Source organism: Pan paniscus, chromosome 1 (assembly GCF_029289425.2).
Source record: "Pan paniscus chromosome 1, NHGRI_mPanPan1-v2.0_pri, whole genome shotgun sequence".
NCBI classification, from domain to species: Eukaryota; Metazoa; Chordata; class Mammalia; order Primates; family Hominidae; genus Pan; species Pan paniscus.
This window is the reverse complement of record NC_073249.2, coordinates 100,396,544-100,407,002: the sequence shown is the minus strand read 5'-3', so window position 1 is coordinate 100,407,002 and position 10,459 is coordinate 100,396,544. Positions and strand designations below refer to the sequence as shown.

At 49.2% G+C, this 10,459-nt stretch overlaps 1 non-coding gene across 1 annotated transcript; it reads right to left on the bottom strand.

Moving 5' to 3' along the window:
• Positions 1-6,694: 6,694 nt before the first annotated feature.
• On the bottom strand, positions 6,695-6,768 carry TRNAN-GUU (transfer RNA asparagine (anticodon GUU)). Its single transcript has one exon. It is a non-coding gene; the product is annotated as a tRNA-Asn (tRNA).
• Positions 6,769-10,459: the final 3,691 nt, after the last annotated feature.

The following is a 10,459-nucleotide window of genomic DNA, read 5'->3' as shown; positions in this document are numbered from 1 at the left end:
TCACCTTCAAGCCTCTTTCTGGCCTGTGTTCAAGGTCCAGAGGCATGCTTAAGACCTCTCTGTGTGGCTCTTCTTGAAGAGTCAGGAACCCCATACTTCCTGTTCAGCGGGCAGAGAAGCTTCAAGCCGCACAGTTTTGGGTATGCTAGGATCCCACAAGGCACAGATGTGCAGTGGCCCACGAAGTGAGTTTGTGGGTCTCCAGATACCTGCAGCCCTTTCTGCTCCTGTAGGTTAAAGGGCAATTGCCTTTTTTTTTCTGTGCAGGAAGGACCCCAAAATGTTCTGAGTCAGAAAGACAGTGAGTCCTCTCCTCTGGGTCAGTGGGGAGGGAGAGAGAGAGAGATTTCAGAGGGAAGAAAGCAGAAAAAGATGTCACAAAATTGCCTAATCAAAAGTTACCATGATGCCTGCCTCATCTGGAACTGGGCTCCCAGTCTCTAGTGAGGGAGACATAGTCCAGTCCAGTCCCAGTCTCCAGTCTGAGCCAAAGCAGAACAAAGCTGGACACTGCAGCCTGGCATCCAGCGAACATTTTGTCACTTTCCCCAGGGTGGGAGCATTTGAACTTTGGATGTGAAGGAAACATGGTAACCACTGCAGTAAGAAAAGCAACGGCTGGAGAAAATGGCACTTTCTTCCCCAAATTTGTTTTTACACTCATGTCTAAGGAACACCTTAGAAACAACATCAACATCTTTCAGCAAAAGGAAATTCTGCCTGTTGACCGTTTGCTGTGAGACAAACTTGAAAAGTTCACAGACACTGCCTTTCTCTGAAAACTGCCCTTACCTCTTTGTTATAATTCACTTCAAGATCTGTTGAGTAGGAACATTAAAAAGGCAAACAAAAAGATTCAAGTATTATGAAAGAATACAATAAAACTGCCCTTTAAAAAAAATCTCAAGATGGAGGTGGAGATCCTGTGATCATGAAATCTGAATAGGCTGCTCCTGTGTCCTTCAGTGGTGATCGCTCTGAAACCCTTGTGTTTTATAAACCTAGTGGCCTGGTCTTCAAACGTATTCAATGCAGGCCAAGAAGCACAGTTTGGCCTGGGTTGGATGTTCTACATTTTCAAACAGGCAAATGCCTTGAGACACAGCATTTGCTACAGTACCTGCTAAAACTTGAACGTGTGAATAAATGTAGCTTAAATTGAGTCGAATAGACTAAGCGAGAGTGGCAGTGAACGATGCCCTTTGGAAGACTTCGAGGTGCTGAGGCCAAAGGGCTGGCAAGGAAAGAGCATGTGGGTCAGGCCCCTCGGCCTGGGGGAAGCGCTGGCAGGGAGGGTCCTGTGGTTCCTGGGAGGACCCGAAGCGTGATCGCCTGTCAAGAGCCAAGAGACCTGATGGCCAGCGGCGGGGAAAAGGCCCCCAAGGCTCAGTCAGCAGCCCTGCAGGGGCGGCGTCCACACTCCTGTGCGGCACAGGGCACTCAGGGCTCAGACGCTCAAAACCCACCAGCTCCCGAAACTTCTGGGAGCCGGAGAGAGTCAGCTGGGAGAATCCCACACACGGGCACTCAGTTGCTGGAAACCCTGCATAAGATGCAGGATCCCGAAGCCAGATTGGGGGTCCGTAGGGTCTATGGTTTCGGGGCTAGGCGTGGAACCATAAATGAGAGTTCAGCCTGTCTGCCTGAGGGATTGTGTTTTCTGGTGTCTTTTCCACTCAAATTTTGAAAAGCAGTCGAATTTCTTATATTGGAAATTCTAGTAGTTAAAAACGGCAGACGTTAACATTTTCAGGAATATGTCTTGTGCCAGGAACTGTGAGGGGTTTCTATAGTGTAGTGATTACATGTTCGCTTCACATGTGAAAGACCCCCAGTTTGAAGTCGAGCAGCAACACCCTTGCTTTTCTGAAGGCTGGATATCCGTAGGTGATTCTCAAGAAACTTGAAAGGAATTCCATTACTAATCAACAAATCTGCTCACAGCGAACCACACCTCATTCCTTGTCCTGCTAGTCACAGTGGTGAGGAGGGAAGGGCACATATTTCACCGGGCAATCATTTCAGCAAGGGAGGTTGAGGGCAACACAACAGTGTTAAGTTTTAGATCAGGAAATCTCACAAAGTTCTCTTCATTCTCTTCTAATGCCTGAATTTCTCCATGGGCTGACAATGAATAAGTGATTACATCTTTGATGGCTCAGGATTTATTTCCTGGGGGTCCTGCTTGGCTGCTCTCCTTCTAGGAGCACAGTTGTGGAACAGGTTGATTTGCCTGAGAAAACCAATCTGAAGCTGCATCTGGACCTCAAGCCAAGGATATGGAGTCAATATTCCATATTCACACCAATTAAGAATAGATAGATAGATATGTTTTTGTTATTGTTTTTCTTTTTTTTTTTTTTTTTTGAGAGGGAATCTCACTGTTGCCCAGGCTGGAGCACCATCTCGCCTCACTGCAACGTCTGCCTCCCAGGTTCAAGTGATTCTCCTGCCTCAGCCTCCCAAGTAGCTGGGATTACAGGTGTGCACCAACACGCTTGGCTAATTTTTGTATTTTTAGAAGAGATGGGGGTTTCACCATGTTGATCAGGCTGGTCTCAAACTCCGTACCTCAGGTGATCCACCCACTTCAGCCTCAGAAAGCACTGGGATTACAAGCCTGAGCCACTGTGCCCCACAAAAGTAATATTTTTAGGCTGGGCTCTGCAGCTCACACCTGTAATCCCCGCATTTTGGGAGATGGAGGTGGGCGGATCATCTGATGTCAACAGTTTGAGACCAGCCTGGCCAACATGGTGAAACACCGTCTTTACTAAAAATACAAAAATTAGCCAGGCATGGTGGCATGTGCGTGTAATCCCAGCTACTCCAGAGGCTGAGGCAGGAGAATCACTTGAACCCAGGAGGGAGAGGTTGCAGTGAGCTGAGATCATGCCACTGCACTCCAGCCTGGGTGACACAGTGAGACTCTGCCTCAAATATTTTTATATTAACAATGCTTACATTTCCCTACCCCCAAATAACCTTTCTCAGAAAACTGTAATTGCCCAAACCACCCTCCAGAGGCTTCAGGAACCAACAGTTTTAATAGACACAATTCCCAATGTATGGTGTACAGGTCCCGGAAGGCTCTCACCCACTTTCCCACCCTTGTCTCCTGCTTTTGCCTTCTATTCTCCTTGACAGGTTTGGGGTCACTGCATCCAGGACTTGTTTGCCTTGTCTTCTCTGGAGGGAGCGCTTAGGCACTTGGGTGCCAGACTGCTGCTTGGAACCACTGAGTGGCCAGCATTGGTGTAGCCGCAGACCAAGGCATCTGAACCCTCAGGGATCTGCCCTTTACCCAGGTCAAAGGTCCAAGGACTCTCCTCACAGCTTTCTGCCAGCCCACTCCAGATATACACATCTTCCTGGAGGTCCAGTTTCTGCCCAAGGCCCAGCACAAATGTCATGGATCAACTGTGACTTTGATTTTTTGCCAGGACTTCATGGATCCACCAGGAGTATAGACGAATGTGAAAAGGTTACTAGTTCTAAAGGTTGTAAACCCATAGAAACACACCAGAACTTACCTCCCACTCTGGAAGGTGAGTGGGGTGGGCTGGATGGGTTGTTGCTGCACTTCAGACCAAGCACTAATTCCTTCAGTATCACAACCCCGCCCCCAAGGCAGACACGTTGATGAGGAGACAATGTATTACTATCTCTTATTCCAAAAACACCAGTGGGGCTGGGTGCGGTGGCTCACGCCTGTAATCCCAGCACTTTGGGAGGCCGAGGAGGGTGGATCACCTGAGGTCAGGAGTTTGAGACCAGCCTGGCTAACATGGTGAAATCCTGTCTCTACTAAAAATACAAAAATTAGCTGGGCGTGGTGGTGGGTGCCTGTAATCCCAGCTACTGGGGAGGCTGAGTCAGGAGAATCACTTGAATCTAGGAGTCGGGGGTTGCAGTGAGCCGAGGTTTCACTCCAGCCTGAGTGATAGAGTGAGACTCCTCTAAAAAAAAAAAAAAAAGGCCAATGGGATTTTTCTTTCCCACATTTCCTCAGCTCACAGTGGCCCTGCTCCTGGCTGCTCAATCTCTATGTAGACCAGACTCACCAGGTGAGTAATAAAGACTCCAACAGATGCAACAAATGAGGTTATGTTGACAGTGAGAAAAGAAAAGAAAAGAAACTACATGTTTTGGCCAGAAACCGAACCTAGGGAAGAGGAAGAAATTCCACCTGAATCACTAATGCTGTTAGTTTAAAAAAGTCTGCTTAGCTTATAATACATTCAATACTTCTAGATCTGATTTTGTTCACCATTCACATTAGGCCTAGGGTTCATTTTCCAGACTCCTTTACAGACATGCAAATCAACTGGTTCAAACTGAATGCAATGGCTCAACTGTTTTCAGTTACACTGAACCCCTTCATTTTTCTGGAGTTCCATCTGGGATGGAAGGCAATGCCAGCCTGCTGCAGAATTGTTTCCAGGCTAGGCACAAAGAAAAGGATTGGTGGCAGACTCCCTGAATTGAGGAAGTGAAGCGAAGTGTCTGGGGAGAGCAAGACAGAGTTCATAGTACAAAGATCCAGTGAGGAGAGAGCTGAGCAGAGAGAGAATCTGGGCATATGTACAGTTTCTGCCACCAGTATTCAGCAGAGCACTAGTCAGTGCATGATTGTGAAAAGAGTAGCTGACTACTGCCAGGGAAAGAAACATCCAAGAAAATCATGGAATTGCATCTGGTACTCACATAGTGCAGAAAACAGTATCTGTTCACACCAGCCAGACTGGAATTATGCATAATTCATAATGCTTTCATAATGGGATATAATCAGCCTTGGACTGAGCACTACTCCTGAACCACATAAAAGTTCATAAAAGCAAGATCCAAAAGGATTCAACTGTTTACAGGTCACTTAAGCGCACCCCAGAAAAAATTCAAGACAATTTATAGGTATTATAAAATATAACTTCCTGCTCACAAGGGAAAAAAAAGGAATTTAAAAATAGCCAGCATGCAAGAAGGTAAACTTCACAATGTCCAGTATCCAATTAAAGAATACCAACTATGCAAAGAGCGAGGAAACGATGACCCATAAAGAGGGGAAATAATCAGTTAATCAAAATGGAACCAGAGCTAACATAATGTTAGAATTAACAGAGAGGACAGCCAAGCATGGTGGTTCATGCCTGTAACCCCAGCACTTTGAAAGGCCAAGGCAGGCAGATCACCTGAGGTCAGGAGTTTGAGACCAGCCTGGTAAACATGATGAAACCCCATCTCCAGTAAAAATACAAAAATTAGCCAGGCATGGTTGTGCATGCCTAATCCCAGCTACTCAGGAGGCAGAGGCAGGAGAATTGCTTGAACCCGGGAAGAAGATGTTGTGGTAAGCTAAGATCACGCCATTGCACTCCAGCCAGGGCAACGAGAGTGAGACTCTGTCTCAAAAAAAAAAGAAAAAAAAAATGAACACACAGGACTTTAAAACAGTTATTATGACAATATTCTATGGGTCCAAAGAATTAAGCAGAGGTATCAAATATATAAAAATGGTCAGAATCAAACTTTAGAGATTAAAAACTACAACATCTGAGATAATAAATTCACTGGATGCAATTAACAGCAGATTAGACACTGCAGGAAAAAATATTAAGAAACACAAAGCCATGAATGATTGAAATATCTAAAATACAACTCATGGTAACAATTTTTTTTTTTTTAATGAACACGGCATCAGTGAATGATAGCACAAGTTTAAGACATCTAATAGACAAGTTAAAGGAGTCCGCCAGGCAGAAGGAAACTGACACCGGATGAAAATCTGGATGTACAAAAAAAAAAAGAACACTAGAAATGACATCTACATAGGCAAATACATAATTTTAACATCTGACTGTTTAGCCGGGCGTGGTGGCTCACATGTGTAATCCTAGCACTTTGGGAGGCTGAGGCGGGCGGATCACTTGAGGTCAGGAGTTGGAGACCAGCCTGGCCAATATGGTGACCGCCCCCCCACCTCCCCGCCCCTCTACTAAAAATACAAAAATTAGTCTGGCGTGTTGGCCTATGCCTGTAATCCCTGCTACTCAGGAGTCTGAGTCAGAAGAATCGCTTGAACCCGGGAAGCAGAGGTTGCAGTGAGCTAAGATTGTGCCACTGCACTCCAGCCTGCCCGATAGAGCGAGACTCATCTTAAAAACAATAAAAACAAACAAACAAAAACACATCTGACTCCTTAAACAAAAGTAATAAAGATGGATTGTAAGGTTTATAACACATGTAAAGTAAAATGCATGACAATAGCATAAAGGCAGGGAGAGGAGTAATGTGAAGAGGTATACCAGTTGAAGGCAGACTGTGATGGGTTAATTTTTATGGAAAGCAAGGCAGAATTTTCGAAGTTTCTTTCTTCATATACTTTCAGGTTCCCAAACAACCTAGTTTATTCTGGAGGGATCTTATTTTCTAGGAGGCTCGGAGGGGGACCTTCTGCTTTGTGTCCTCGTAGGATGCACAAGACACAAGGATAAGGGAAGAGCCTTTCACTTTTAAATATAGTGATAGGCCTGAGGAGAAACAACTGCAATTTTTTTTTTTTTTTTTTTTTTTTTAATGAGATGGGATTCTCACTGGTCTCCAACTTCTGAGCTCAGGCGAGGTTTCCCCTACGTCGGCCACTTTTAATAGGCGTGAGCCACCGCGCCTGGCCACAGCTACCAACATTTAAAAATCACGTCCCTGGGTGGGCTCGAACCACCAACTTTCCGGTTAACAGCCGAACGCGCTAACCAATTGCGCCACAGAGACAACCTCAATTGGGTGCATTCATCTCAACACAGATTAAGCAATCACTAAACTCTAGGGGTTGCTATTCGCTTTCTGCAGGACAAGCGTGCAGACTACAAAGCTTCGGAAAACCGGAAAGGCTGAGTCGACTAATCCTGTTGTTGCACGTTGGAAACGCGCGCATTGCCTGACTCTGAAACCAGAAGGGCGGCCTAATGGCCTTCACCCTCCGTTAACCCTCGCCTGCTTCAGAAGCCAGTGCCTCTGGAAATGCCTGGATCTGCGACCCCAGCCTGAGCCTAGTAGGGCCCAAGGGAAGCTGAACGCCCCGACGGCTCTCATGGTAGCTCTTTCTGTTTTTTTGCGCCGCCTTCAGACAATCATCTGCTCCACTTGCTCTCCCCTCACTCAACTCGGCTTCAGTAGATGGGGTCGGTGGGGCGGGAGCGGGAAAGAGGCAGGGGAGTCAAAAGGGAAAACGTGAAAAGCAGGAGGGAGAAAGCAGGGGAGACCAGGACGAGGCAATGGGACAGCCCAGGATGCCCGTGCAGAGGGCACCGGCTGGATGCATAGAAGATGGGATACGTATCAGAATGGAGAGGGGAAACGGGGAGAAGACGTGAGAGAAAATCACAAGAACCTGTAGCTGTCCAAGAATAAAGAAGTAAAAATCGCATAAATTTTTTACATAAAAAAAATAGTAATAATCGGGGGATCCGGCGCGGTGGCTCACGCCTGTAATCCCAGAACTTTGGGAGGCCGAGGTGGGTGGATCACTCACCTGAAGTCAGAAGTTCGAGACCAGTTGGGCCAACATGGTGAAAGCCGTCTCTACTAAAAATACAAAAATTAGCTGGGCGTAGAGGCTCAAGCTTGTAGTCCCAGCTACTCGGGAGACTGAGGCAGGAGAATCGCTTGAACCTGAGAGGTGGAGGTAGCAGTGAGCCAAGATGGCGCCACTGCCCTCCAGCCTGGGCGACATAGCGAAATTCTGTCTTTCAAAAAATATATACAAATAAATAAAAGAGGGGTGGGGAATCAAAACAACTGCAGTAGGTGTGGGGCGCGTTGGGATTCTATAGTGGTTATTACTCTGCGTTGTGCCTGCAGCAACCTCTGAATGGAAAAGGGGGAGCGTGCCCAAGTGCTTGGTAGAGTGTAGACACTGTGGGATTTGACTGTGGTACCATCGCTTCGACGTCCTAGTGCTGATTTTGACATCTGCCTTTTCTGCTTAGGGCACCGACCACAGTTTTCCATTTGTGCCCACTCCACCTGCTGTCTTTGTTGGGTCAGCGAACATCGCCTCCCTCTACCGTTCAATCAGCAAACCAGACCGCCCTCGAGGACCTCACCCGCCGCTCACCCTCCTCCCAACTTCGCGGGCATAGCCTCCGGTCGCCTCTTCCGAAGGCCTAACGAGCATGTTAGCTGCGAACGAAGGTGAGGAGGCTCCGCTGACTGGCCGGTGCCCGTGTCCAGGGCACGCCCAACCGCCACGACTTGGCTTGGCCTCTCTTTTAGTTATTCCCAGCTCAGCCTGATAGGTGCCTCCGGGACGGCGGCGGGAAAGAGGGTGGGCTTATTAGGTGCAGCTCCACGGGGGCTGGCATCTCTGCACGGCTGTGTACACCTGAAGGAGATGCTCAGTAGCTCTCTAAAGCCGCTTCTGCGGATGACCGACACGGAGATAAATAGGAGCGGTGTGTCCTAAGAGGTGGTCCACCACGACTTGCCCTCCTTCGCCCCGGGTTTGCCCCTCTCTGTGGAGACCGTTCTGCATCTGGCCCTTGGAGCAGGCCGCCTGACAGCGTAGTAAAGGGAAATTCCTGCTGGAGGGCGGCCAGTGCAAAACGTTCCCTGGCCGGGAATTGAACCCGGGCCGCAGTGGTGAAAGCCCCGAACCCTAGCCACTAAACCACCAGGGAGATCAGGCTGATTACTTTCTCTCCCATCTTCAGTCTGAATGGACAGTTTCCCTGTGCTCTGGGAGGACTTGGGCCTTGTGAGGTTCGCTCTTTGCTCCTGGAGTCCTCTCACAAGGCTGTTCCCTCCCTGCTTTCTTCAAAAAAAGAGCCTGCAGGCGACACGCCGAGGGCTCCGCGAGGGACACCAAGGCCACGAGTCCCGAGTCCTGGAGCGAGTTGCAGCGACCCGGCCGCAGCTCACCACTGGCCTAAAGATGCGCCTATGCGAGGCGGCAGCAACTGACAAGATGGTCGCGGGTCGCCAGGTCGGGAGCAGCGCACCAGGTTGCCAGAAGGAGGCGGGAGCCGGGAGGCGCCCGGGGTGAAACGGAGGCACCCTCTGCATCATAAAGGAACCAGACCCTGGCACCCTCAACATCATAAGGAATCAGACGGATGCGGAAACCGAGACGGGCTGGATGGGAAACCCTTTCCAGGAAGGCTCCGGGCCCCTCAACTGATCTCCGACCTTCCCCTGCAACCTGTGACGCCTGCCATTTTCCCATCTTAGGCGATAGCAACGCCACCCTTCCGTTTGCTCCAGGCAAAACTTTGAGAGTTCCCTCTGATGCTGGAGTTTTTTCCTCAGATCCAAGATCCAATTGGTCACCAATTCGTGATTTCCCATCGGCCAAGTGCGTGGGCATTGATCTACACGCGAGTTTCTCCACCTCCGCGGAATGGCTACTTCGGGGTGGGGGAGGGGCCCTCCCGCGGTGGATCGTAAGGTGTTTAGCAGCATCCTCGCCTCCGCTGACTAAATACATGGCAGGGGGTTAACATTCTCCCTCCCCGCTTCCCCCAGTCGTGGCCTAGTGTCCCAGCGGGGATGGGAGAGGCGTGTGAAGGCGAAGTTGCCGCCTGTTGAGAACCATTGCTGAGCATAGTCCCGCTCTCTGAATTTGTGCAGAGCTCTCCAGGTGAAGGCTCTCCAGGTGCAGAGGACTCTCCAGGTGAAGGCTCAAGGGTGGATACAGCTCGAGACACCCTCGCTCCCCCTCACAGTCGGACCTTAAGATTTGAGGCTTTTAACATCTCCACATCACGAGATTCGAAACCTTTAGGTCTTTTCTTCCGTTCTGTTCTCCAAATCAGCCTCTTCCGAGCCTGTTGACAAGGGCCAGCCAGGCAGAGGGCTGGGCTCGCTCAACGAGGCTCCTCTCACCCCTCCTGGAGCTTCAGGCCTCTTTCGGTTGCAGAAAAGCTTTACGGGCCAATTCGTTCGGCATCCCCAGGGGCCGGTGCGCGGTGCACGGGGAAGAAGAGGGTTTGACTGCGGTTCTCCACCCCCGGCGCCCAACCTCCACCCCGGTGCGCGCGCTCTTCCAGGCTCCTGCTAGTCGCACTCGCCGGGAGTTAGGTCTTGGGTCAGCCTGAGCTGCCGAGACGCCCAGGCCCGGAAGGACACGTAGGGGAAACCAGCTGCTCACTTCGGTCTTGTCCGGAAGGGATCCCTTTCTGACGGGAAAGAAGGGCGGCGAGAACAGACTCCTTACCGTAGTAAGATACTGTATTATAAACAAGACCTAAGGCCATGCCTGGCAAGGTTAAGTCATGCACCCCTCAACTTATAAAAGAAACTATGTTCTAATTGCCACAGTTTTTTTTTTTCTTTTTCCTTTTTCTCTCTAGCTAAACAAGCACTGGGCTTGAGATAAGCAATGGTGAAGCACTTGCAGCTCACCCATTTACCATAAACCGACTGAGCCCTCCCTACAGAAGCCATAACTACCTCTTTGATTGGA